We start from the raw sequence: 12,795 nt of genomic DNA, 5'->3' as shown, positions 1-12,795 counted from the left end.
TGTTCTACTTATATCATGCTGCATGGGTATGCTTTAATTGGTAACCTAGACTAATTGCTGTACTTACTAAAAAGCATTAGATGAAAGCCTCAGCTGACATGGCCACGATGAGCTGCAGAGATCATTATGGAACCATCTGGTGATCGCCTGGAATTGGAAGATTTGACTTGGAATATGCAGGAGGAATAAATGATAAAAAGCATGAATTAAGTGAAGGAGAAGAAAGAAAACTAGATATCCTGATTGACTGATTGTGTGTGTGTGTGTGGCAGATGGAAGATGATTTTTTATACTGCTTCAATCCTAACAGGATTCTAAGTTGGAGATGTCTGTCAAAAGCATCACACTGAATGAAGTCCTGCCCCTTTTTAATGTGTATTACATGCATTGCAAGCACATAAAAAGAGGGACGACTTCTTTTTTTGGCTGTGCCTATCATTTATTTACTTATTTAATTTATTTAATTTCTATGGATGTCCATCTCATAAAGTGACTCTGGGTAGCTGACAACAGTTCAAAACCAGCACACCAAATAAATATATAACCAGTAGCTGAAATAAAACAGCAAACAACTGTCAACAAAAACACTTCACACTGACCTCTTTGTCTGGAAACATAGCCATATCTTCATGGTCTTGTGAAAGGTCAACAGGGTCAGGGCCAATCGGATCTCCAAGGGGATGAAGTTCTATAGGGCAGGTGCCCACAATAGAAAGGGCTGCCTTCCTGGTTCCTTCCAGATAGTATGGAAGGACTGTCTTCCTCTTTCCTTCCAAAATCCTTTAAATGACAGGATCTGCAGTATGCCTCTTCTGCCAGATCCAATGGGACAGGTGGACACAATCAGGGAGAGGTGAACCTGCAAATAACCCAGCCCCCATGCCATGAAGAGCTTAATAGGTAATCACCAGTACCTTGAATTGAACCAGAAGCATACTAGCAACTATGTGTAAAAACCCTCCTGGCCACAGATGCCACCTATTTCTCACAAAGGAGCCACAAGTCCAGGAGAAACCCCAAATTACACACCATTTCTCTTTGAGGTAGTGAAGCCAGAGCAAGAAATGGAAAGTTCCTGGAAGCCAAAGCCACTCAGTCTTGCTAGGGTTGAAATGAAATCTGTTCTTCCCCATCCAAACCACCTCCAGCAAACTGAATAGAATTAAAAATAAAAGTGACAAAGTGATTTGGGATAAATCTGAAATGAGGGAATATCAGAAGGCGTATTTTAGAGGTCTGTACAGCAATGAAAGTGGGTGTCAAAGAAAAATGGATGAAAAGGAAGTAATAAACTCAGTGAAAATGTTGAAAGATGGGAAGTCTGGAGGTGTAGATAGTGTAACTGGAGAAATATTAAAAGATGGATGTGAATTGCACATGGAGTGTCTGCATAACTTGTTTAATGTGTGAGCAAAGACTGCACGGTGTCTGATGACTGGAAGAATGCCGTTATTTTTCTCCTGTATAGAGACAAAAAGTAGCAAGAATGAATGCAAAAACTCATGGGTGATTAGCTGTTAAGTGTGCCTGGAAAGATGCTTGGCCCAATTCTGATCTAAAGGGTATGTGAGGTGACAATGTAATAATCTGGAAAGTGAAGTGACCGAGAAGGAGTGCCAGATTACACTGTCGTTTTTCAGGTGATCACTGAGAAATGCAGCACGGTGTGAAAGAAAGTTTGTTATAGTGTTTTTGTTTTTGTTTTAGAGAAAGCATGTGACAAAGTAAATAGGCTTGAATTATGAAATGTCTTGCCCAAGTATGGCGTTGAAGCTTGGCTGCTGAATGCAATAAGAATAGTTTATGATGGAAATGGAGCATGTGTGAGAATAAATGGAATGCTTAATCAATGGTCTATCATTGGGCAGGGAGTAAGATAAGGATGCATTAAGTTCCCCTAATTGTTTAGTGGTATAACTATATAAGAAATTCTGGTAGTGATAGAATATGAATGAACGTGGATGTTCGTATGAAGATAATGCTGTGTTAGTTGTTGAGAATTTGACTGATTGCTATAAGAACCAAAGAGATACCATGTTGGAGAAGCAGAAATGAGAAGTGACTGAGAAAAACTCCAGAGAGAGTAGCATACATAGCCTGGAGCAAGCAAGGTGAAACCAGTTAAACCCAGATAACACCAGATGACAGTCAACAAGGAATGCTACAATTTAAGTGACCACCAAGCCACCAAGCAGCAAGTCTTACTTAACGCAGCCACAGCAACAGCCAATGAACATGAAGGAAATGACAGCTAAGGTAATCTGTGATGGAGGACCATTGGCTTGAGATTAAATGAAGGGCCATCCAAAGGATTTGTCAAGAGACCCACCCATGCACACAATCATCTATCAGTACACTATCTTCTCCAACATTGCTTGTATTACCTGGCCAGTACTGTAGTAGAACTTGGTGAGTATGAATGTGTGAGTGTGGATAGCTTAAGCAATTGTAATCTCTCTGTGCTGTGTTTTTTTGAGTTTTCCATTACTGCATAAGATCCTCAACTTCAATTCTGTAGCATGATTTGCAGTAAATGTTGGATAGATTGCATGCTATAATAAGGAATATGGACCTGAAGATTAGCATATAAAAAACCAAGGTAGTTGTGTTTGATAGGGAAAATGGAGTGAATGATTGCAAGATATATATAGGTGGTGAAAAACTAGAGCAAACACATGTATTTATGTATCTTGATAGAATGTTCCTTAAAGATGGATGGAGAGGTTTGATGATCTGCAGATGCTGATAAAAAGCCAAAAGCTGAGTGTAGGAACACGCTGCTACCCATTTGTTTTATGGGAGGAGAACTGAGTGTGAGTAAGATGAATGAAGTGGGAATGGGCTTTTTAAGAAGTGTATAGTAAAACAAGAACTATGATCAAGAATGAAGAGGCTTTGAATGAATGTGGACTGAATACAAAAATAAGTGAGCAACAGAAAAGCAGTATATTGAGGAGGTATACAGAATAAATAAATGAGGATGGAATTGCAAGGAAATAAAGGAAGGAAGAGGCCTTGTTTACAGTCACTTATGCCTTAGTCACCTCCCAACTGGATTATTGCAACACATGCTATATGGGCCTTTTCTGCCATGGGTCTGCCATCTGGAATATCATCCCCCCTGAGATTAGACTTGCCCTCACTCTGCTCACTTATTTGCAAGGCATTAAAAACCTTGCTTTGCCATCTAGCCTGGAGTTCTGGCACTATGAGTGAGCCCATTTCACAGCTGATTTGAAGGTGGGATGTTGTGAATGTTCTCAGCAGCTATTCCATGCTATAGATGTTGTTTTTTTTAAAAAAAACTGTGGTTTTATCCCGTTTTTATTTTGTTTTTCATTGTTAGCTACTCAGAGTCATGTATATGAGATGGGCAGCCATATAAATTTGAGATCCTAAAAAGGAGAGAGGTGAGAAGTTCTGAAAAACAAAAGGCAACGAATGAAGCAATGTACAGACATGGGGGAAGCAAGGATGGTTTGCAAGGATACGGAGGTACAGAGAGGTTTAGTGAATACTGTTGGTGTAAACTAGTTTTAGCTATGCTTCCCTTTGTCTTTTTTATCCCATGCATTCAGTTTCTTTGCCTTATTATTTATACTGACTTAATGTTGGAAGAATTCAACATGAACATTCAGTAGGGAAGAGGATAAAAACAGCACACTACCCAGGAGTGATCCACATGCTGACATTTTGCTGAAGCTCTAGTAGGGTCAGGGGGTAACTCTGACTCCTCGTGACTGCCTGAACAAGCCCCTGCAGTTTTTTTGCCAAGGTTTTTCAGAAGTAATTTGCCATTGCCTGCTTCCTAGGGCTGAAAGAGAGGGACTGGCCCAAGGTCACTTAGATGGCCTTGTGCCTAAGGTGGGACTAGAAGCCACAGCCTCCCAGTTTCTGGTGCCTTAACCACTACACCAAACTGGATCTTGAAGCTCCAGCATTAGAATTCTAAGTAATTCAGAGACGGGAGCAATTATTTTGATACCTGAGGTAGAAAATCAATATTGCCTATTGATGAATGCATGTCACAATCTCATAGTTCTCACATTTATGTCTCAATGAAATTCATAGTGAAATTCAACAATTATGAGGAAGAACCTACTGCCAGGTTATGATCCATGGCCTCAGAATTTGCCTCAAGATAGGATTGCCTTTGGCAATAAGTTTAATGCAGGCAAAATAAGTATTCACTTAATACATGTAGAACTCACCATCACAAGACATGATTATTGCTTACTTAGAATTAAAAGAAAAAGTGGTCACGGGGTGACAGGTTTATCAATAGCTTTGAGGGCAATCCAAAAGTTATTATTATTTTTATTTAATATTTGCTGGACTCTCCAGGGATTTTCAGTTTGGCTACCTAACCCCAAACTTTTCCCAAACTGTTTCATTGCTGGCTTCCTCCAGTTGTGTTTAAGAGCAGGATGTCTCAGTCTGAGTCAGGAATATCTAACTCCTGCTTAAATCTCTACCTCAAATCACTTGGCCTCCTCCAAAATCGAATTATAAGCATATGGAAGTCATCTAACCAGCATTCCTTACAAATATGAAACTTTTATGTGGCTTTCCACTCTACCCTGCCATATTACAGTTTGTCAGGAATTATGCTTTGGGTGCCTCACATACACCCACAGACAGTGAGTGTGGTATTCTGTTTCCTTCCATTTTGACACAAGTAGGAGTTCCGTTTTAGATTACATTGGATGCTGAAATGAACCTCTGAGTTAGATGTGAGAGATCTCTATTGTAACCCTGTCAGAAATAAAGTATGAAAAAGCAGGAACAGACTGGAAGGGTTTGAGTAAGCCTGAGATGGTTGGATTTACCTTTTTTTGTGTTGTTTAATCCTGAAATGCTTTATAGTTACATTTTTCTACATCTCTCATGTCCATATTTCAGTTATGCAGTATAAATACTGGAGTGGAGAGGAAGAGAAATATTGTAGGAAAAAAATGGTTGGGAAATAGTAAGCAGAGCAGAGGTATAACATGGAAAATGGACATCTGTATGTATCCATCCATCCATCCATCCATCCATCCATCCATCCATCCATCCATCCATCCCTTTCTCTCTATATATACATTTAGCGACCTAGCTGTTGAAGAAATAATTCCTTATGCTGCCTATCTTTTCATATTGAAGGACGGGACCCTCTTTGTCTAGTTTCACCATTTGTACAAACAGCTATTTATGATGGGAGTTGAGAAGGTTGCCCTTCCTCCTTGATCTCATCTACATCTGGATCTGAAATGGTTGGAAATGACTAAATTGCATAAGGGAAAGAAAAGTGGGGAAAGCCACATCAGGTTGGAACTGGGATGGAAGGAAAAAATAATTTGATTCATTTTTTTAAAAATAAGAACTTAACAAAATTTGAAAGCTTGTTCATAAATGAGATGGCAAGGGTTTGAAAAGAAGCAAATAAAAACCTATGAGAGAAAGCAACATTGTGTGGGCACTGAAGCTAATTGTTTAGATTAAACATGGAATGTGGGATGCTGATAAGGATTAATGAATTAAGGTAGCTCCATTCATGTGACTGTCTACTTTTGGAGTTAAATTTCATTTCAACCTGGAAGTAGCTGGAGGTTGTACTTACTTTATGAACTTCATGAGGTGCCCAAAAAATCTCTTCTACTATTTTTGTTTAAATGACTGGCATAGCTAGAGTACTGCTGGGTTCATTGAAGAGGGAAACTCACCCCCCCCCAGCACTTCCTGTAGTAGTCATGTGATCACTTCCTGGATTGGCCGTTGAGCAATGTTTCACAGTCAATGGCCAATCCCAGCTGCACCAGGAAGAAACCTCTCCATTTCCAAGAGCTCTTGCTGGTGGTTAGTATGTCAAGTTTCTGCCTTCCACATAAAGTCTAGAAAGTAAAAGTAACTCCTTTCTATGCCCACTGCAGATATTTTCTGGAGAAGGATCAGTACTGGTAGGCTTTCATCCTGGGTTGGCATTCATCCTGCCATGGTTCCATCATGAATTTGTTCTACTGAACTCACTTCCACCATTCTATGTGATAGAATTCTTTTTAATCTTGAAATAGTTACATTTTTACCTATTTCTCACATGCATATTTCAGTTATGTCCTATAACTAATGGAGCAAGTGGAAAGGAAAAAATACTGTGGGAAGAAAGGAAAAAAGATGGTTGGGATATAACATGGAACATGGACATTTGTGTGTAGGTGAACATAACTTCATATCTTTCTCTGTCTCTCCCTCCCTCCTTCTCTCTTTCTCTGTCTCAAGCTATCTGGCTGTTAGAGAAATGATTCCTTACGCTGCCTGCCTTTTTCATATTGGAAGACTAGATTCTCTTTGTCTAGTGACAAGAGCAACCTTTCCCTTGCCATGTAAGAAACTCCCCCAGGGAAATTACTTGGAGGTGGTTACTGCTGGAAAACTAATAAAAAAAGGTAATTTCATGGGAGCAAAGCCCTAATTAATTCCACCCTCTGCAGAAAGGTTTCTGCAATTGTGGCACATTATTAATTCTTCTTAGTTTTTCTTCTCATGATATGGGTTGAAAAGGTCAAAAGATTTTGCTGAAGATCAGCACATTTTTGTCAGTCTGCAGTTCAAGAAACTTAGCTTTCGTTCTTCATATCAACAGTCAGGTAATTAGAAGAATGAAGGCTACTCAGGAGCAGATTATTCTTAGTAATGCTGGAGAAGCCAAACTGGATTAAGCAAAAGTCTTCGCTGAAACTTGAAGGCAACTTTTATGGCAGAAAAGTGGTCAGTCCTTGCCATGGACAATATTTCTCTTCCCAGAGGCTTCATTTGTGATTGTGGCCATTTTCCTTATGATTGCTTAGCAATGGATGTGTACTTTCTTACTCTGAAACTGGCAAAAGATGTAATGAACTGTAACTGTAATTAAGGCAGCAAATCCGAATTTATTTCCACATTACTTTTAAAGCCCTTTTCTCCTGTTGTTTCCAGGTAGCAGGTGATGGCATCTGGCTGATCTTGGCTGATGTCAGAAATCTGGTTACTATTTAGATTTGGGGGTGGGGGTGGAGGCTATCTGGGAACTCCAGGGCTTTTGGCTAGATAAAGAATTGAAAAATCATCCCAGAAGAAAGTAAAGAGTAAGTATGAGATTGCTAAGAAAACAGAATGCAGACATTCAATCACGGTTGGGTTTTACTCAAGACCATCTTTACGTTTTTATGCCCAAAAAGGTAAAACGTGAATGTCCTAAAACGTGAGTTTGTAAATGTGTGTTTCAGCCATGTATTCTCAGTGGAAATCTGATTTACAACAACTTTCGACAAAAAATTATTTTTGCCATAGAAAACACTTCATGAGAATGTCTGTGCACTAGAAATTCTTTGAACTGTTTCAGAACCTACCTTCTCAAAGAGATGATCAGAAGTATGGGCTGGTTTGTGCATAATGCTCAACCATAATTAGCATTATATTAATTGAAACAAGCCTGACTGATGCCTTAAATTCATATATTCTCTCCTGCTTTCTCCTCCTGCACAACCAGAAAAGGGTCTTCAACAGAAATTCACTTTTCATGGATTTGTTCAAACTTATAGGCATTTGGCAAAAGCCATAATGGTGGCACATAATTATGATTTCATTAAGTAAATAATGCAATTTGTGTCAATTGAGTCACGATGTCATAACATGAATGACATATAGGATACATTTTGCATAATTTGCATAATGTCATGATGTGCATATGATCTTAATTCTACCCTTGCCTCTCTCACAGATGGTCATGTTCAAACCCAAGGCTCTGTTTCAGAATAAATCCAATTTAATTAAGCATGTCTGAATTAAATTGACATTGCTTTAAACTAGCTAGAGTTGTTTTCAAACCACTTGCTTTGCTTGTGGTCAATGACAAGCCAGTTTTGGTATGTACTGGAATTCAGTTCTATTGAAAATTGCTTCTAATCACATAGGAAGGCAGGTGAGAGGGCCAGTGTGGGATCCAGAGGCTCGGTTTGCATTTTTTCAGGCTCATGCATGCAGTGCTAAGCAATGATTTAACATCTCATACAAATTAGTTCAAAGTAAATATGGCAGTTTTCTCAGTTATCCTGGATTATGATATATCTGCATTCTATGTCACTGTCAAGTAAACATCATGCGTGTATGTTGCTTTGCTCAGAATCCCTTTTAGATCTTATGAGATGGAAAGTCACTAGTTTAGCTTTTAGTGAGATATTTCCCATAAATCCCTATTAAAATGCCCAAATTATAAAAGAGCAGGGCCATTTTGAGTGGCTTGTTATCAAATACAGTAATGCAACCATATTTATTATGGGGCTAGAAGAAACAGATTGGCCATGTCTCTCCAAATTAGAATACTGTACATTCACCTAGCAATCCTTCATTGATCTCTCTCCAGTTGTTGATCATACTTAGTTTGGGGGAAAAGACTTAGAAACATGCAGAGAATTCTGGCACCACTTTGGGCAAACCATTCTTCCTATTTCCTAAAAGCCAACAAATTCTCAACTCCAGCAATTGCCTATTCTTTTAAGTCAATGCACACAACAGGCAATGAGATGTAATGTAGCTTAGGAGCTGACTTAGCCAGGCACAGGTGTCTCTGAGATATTCTGAATGCTGAACGCTTAAAACTTTTCACCATGAAATACAGCAGATGTGATGCTGTAATTGAGAGGCCTCAGGGAAATCCTCTCTTTCCCCAGAGCGGGCATCTCTAGTGGATATTAGACAGGGGGGTCTGATTTTAATGCTGGACTAGCTTGAAGGGTATGGAATTGTTAACTGATTCCCAGCCAGCTGACTTAATAAGTCTTTTCTTCATTGGATTAGTTCCACGGTAAAGAATGAAGCTTAGAAAGACACATAGTTCTCCAAGTCAAAGGAAATAGAGGCCCACTTTAATCATTTTTAAAAAGGAGGATGTCTACAAATATCGTCAAGGGTAAATGCTTACATTGGTCATTTCAAGTCAGCAACAAAATGCACGATCTGTCTCCCATTTGCAGGGAAATATTGTGCAGATCATCTCACAGTTTTTTTTTCTGAAGGACAAGAGATTGTTCTTTTCTGAACGTTAAGGTTGGAACTTTAATTGTATACAAAATATCCAGGCATATTCAAGATGCTTACTGTCTGTGCTCAGGTGGCATCTTAAATTAAGCATTGCACCATGTAGATTTTTATTATTTTAAAAAATAAAGGAATGTATGGAATGGACCAAGGGTGAAGGTCTAGGACCATATAACTCTTTCCCCCCATAACTCAGTGGTACCAGCAGGTTTGAGGGGTCTTGAGCAGAGTTGTATCTGGATGTGCCTACTGTCCTGGATCTCACTCCCTCATGATGCATCAACCACCTCCCAGTTACCATCTTTCCTTTTAAAATCAGTTTCTGCTTTTCCTTCACTGCCTAACACCCACTGTCTGGCCACCTCCTCTTCCTCTTCACAGCTGGACAATCCCTTGTCCTCTGCTGCCTGAGAACAAGCTTTAGCTCTGTGAATATAAGTCTTCTTGGACTCATCTCTCTTTCTTAAGAAGCAATGACAGCTGCAGCTAAGAAGTCCTTCACACAAATCCATCTTATGTACCAATTGAGCCCCTGCCTGGACCGGGAGGCCCTTCAGACAGTCACTCATGCTTTGGTTACTTCATTACATCCTACATGGAGTTGCCCTTGAAAGCTACTCCAAAGCTGCAGAATGCAGTGACATGGACAATTATAGGCTATTTGGTTTGAAATGCACTGATTACCAGTAGAACTGAACCCACCAATTCTGGGTGCAATTCAGGATGCTAGTTATAACCTATAAAGTCCTTCATGGCATAGGACCAGCTGTCCATAATTTGTGCCTGACTGTGTGATTAGGGAAAGTGAGCATGCTCCAGATCTCCTTCATTAAGCAGTGTCATCTGACAGGACCAAAGAAGGATGTCTTCCCTTTTGCCACATTTACCCTCTGGAACACCATCTCTCCTAAGATTCATCTGGCCCCCACATTGAAAGCATGGCTCTTCCTCCAGGCCATGGTGGATCCTCTGTATTTTTCAGCAGATTGGAATATTTTTCAGATACTTGGCATTTCCCATTGTGTTTTATCTAGTATTACAGCATTTTATTGTATGCCCCTCCTCCGAGTCATTATAGAGTTGGTAGCCTTACAAAGTGAACAAAATAAAATAAAATAAAATACATGAATAATTTAAAAGTATAACATATTTCCTCAAGTGATCAGTGACCAATCAGTGGCTGCCTTGGAGGTACATAAGCAGCAGGGGCCCTACCTGTCTGATTCTTCAGTGTCCACACTGGCTGTGCACCCAAGGCAGCAGCTGATAGGACCATTCTAGGTTAGGGAAAGATATTTCATATTTGGTCTTATATGGTTAGAGCCATAGCTGGCTGGCCAATACAGGTTTGTTAAGCATAGCCTAAGAGATTATTTTGGGTGGGGAGCAAACTGGATCATGATGCTATGGAAACCTCATTGAAATGGCCATTCAGAGAGTGTCGGGTGATGGAGTCCTTTCCATCAGGTTCACACCAGGGTTTGACAGTAATGCACAGCTCTTAAGTCTCTTAACTCCAAATTCAGCTCTTGGATAGATTTGGCTGCATACACCCCCCCCCCATATGACTTGGCCAAAATTAGAAACTTTATTGCAAAAAAGAATGAAGCCACCAACACAGTGTTTGCTTGCCCATTGCAATGCAAAGGAGACGTTACATGCCTATGTTGCCAAGTTTAAACTCAAGATTTCTTCCTCATGTCCTTCCAAATGAATGGATCTCTTGTTGAGTTCATGGCAATGATACACTCCCTACTCCCAGAATGCTTTTTTTTTTACTTCCCAATCTACAGCCCTGGGATATCCTGCTGGTCTCCCATTTAAATACTAACCATGTCTGACTCTGCTTAGATTTTTTAATGACCCAAAGTTGCCAATAAACATTTATTTAACTTTCTAACATCTTCTGTTTATATGTTGCTATAATCATGAAACTTTATATACTACTATATAAGTCATTTGTTGCTTATGTCACTTATGAATATTAAACAGACATCATAAGAATCCAATTAGTGTATAGCACTATCATTACTTATTTATCGTCAGCAAAAAAAGTTATTTATCCCTGCCAGCTCAGCTGCTGTTGCTTCTTCATCTTGGAAGAACCCTGAGTAAATCAGCCGGGTGATGCTCCAGAGGTTGCCCACCACTAATGAATTCCACCAGGAATTTGCTTTGCTTAAAATAATTATATAGATTTTTTTTTCTTCTGTTGACATGTGGTGTTTCTCTGTGATTTATATCCCATTTATTGATGTAAGAGATGAAAAATGCAGACTAGCCACTACTTTCATGTAATGCACTCTCTTGTTAAATCAGTCGCCTTGCTTGCTGTTTAACCAAAGACACTCCTAAGAGGATCAGGAGAGGGTTATGATATTAGTCAAGGAGGGGAGATGGGAGGAAGGAGAGGAAAAGAAAAAGAATACCTTTATCTCATGCATTTGTAACTATGATCATTCTCTTGCTTGACCTGAACATTTGGTGACTGTCCTCATCACCTCTTGACCAAGTTACTGCAATGAGCTTCTTGGGGCTGCCCTTGAAGCTTATTCAGAAACTGCTACTAGCTCAAAGTGCAGCTGATTGCTGATGGGCATCCCCAGTTCAGTCCAATTATGCCCATCTTGCCCTGGTTACCCATAGATTTCCAGGCACAAATTGAAGTGCTGGTTGTTACCTATAAAGCCGTATGTGTCTCAAGTCGTCTGGGCTTATGGGACTACCTTCCCCAAATAGAACCTTCTCAACTTGTGTGTGCTCATGAGGGAAGGACTGTTGATGATACCTTCTCTTTGGGGAGTCTGTGGGAAAGCAATATGAAGACAAGCATTCTCCATAGCTGGGTTGACTCAATGGAATTCTCTTCCCTTGAAGGAGAGACTGCCCCACTCCTTAGTGGCATTCCAGAAGTTGGTGAAAACCAGATACTTTGGAGATCAGGTTGAAGGAATGGAGGTTGCTAGGTTTCCTGGGGCACTATAAGTTATGTGTGTAGCTATTAGGTAATCAGCATTATATTGTTGGGTCATTATTGTGAGATACCCAGAATCTGGTGAAGCAGGTAGCATTCAAGTAATGGGATAAATAAATAAATAAATCAAGCAAGCAAGCAAGCTCAGGTGGAGATTCATATGCTGACGTGAAGGAAGATAATAGAAGTAACTTAGAAAGCCAATCTGGAAGGAGAGCTTCATTTAGTGAAATCAAACCCTTTCTTCTCCTGGGGCATCTGGGGTCAGGGAACCCAAAGTCAAGGTGGTAGCCAGGACTGCATGATTGAATCCCCACCTCCTTTTTAATTTTTTGGGGGGATTGCCTATTATGCACCATCTCCATGGGCTAGGAATAGGTAGAAGGGTGATGCTTAATTAACTTGGTTCCATTAGGCAAGGAAGGGTAGAGATGATCAGAGAGAGACAAGGTATGTGAACAGTCTGAGCACCTTCTAGTAATCAAAGTCTGGGGGGAAAATTGGGTGTGGGTCTTTGTTTGTTTGTTTCTGTTTTTTCTGCGAATTGGAGAAGTTGGGGAAAATGATATATTTCACAATATTTGTGTTTAAAAATATTATTTGTTATATTTCATTGCTACAGGTTTCTTCTGTTTTTATACTTAATATGTTTTTCTCCCTATCTTTCCTAAATTGGCAACACTGAAGTAATGCTCTACTGCTTAGAATTCAACATCTTGCAGCTGAGCTGGTAAGAAAAGCTACAACTTCTTAAAGTAAATTCATTT

Source organism: Python bivittatus, unplaced genomic scaffold (genome assembly GCF_059951505.1).
Source record: "Python bivittatus isolate LINGU-HERP-01145 unplaced genomic scaffold, Pbiv_v1 ctg000340_np1212, whole genome shotgun sequence".
NCBI classification, from domain to species: Eukaryota; Metazoa; Chordata; class Lepidosauria; order Squamata; family Pythonidae; genus Python; species Python bivittatus.
This window is presented reverse-complemented; position numbering follows the sequence as displayed.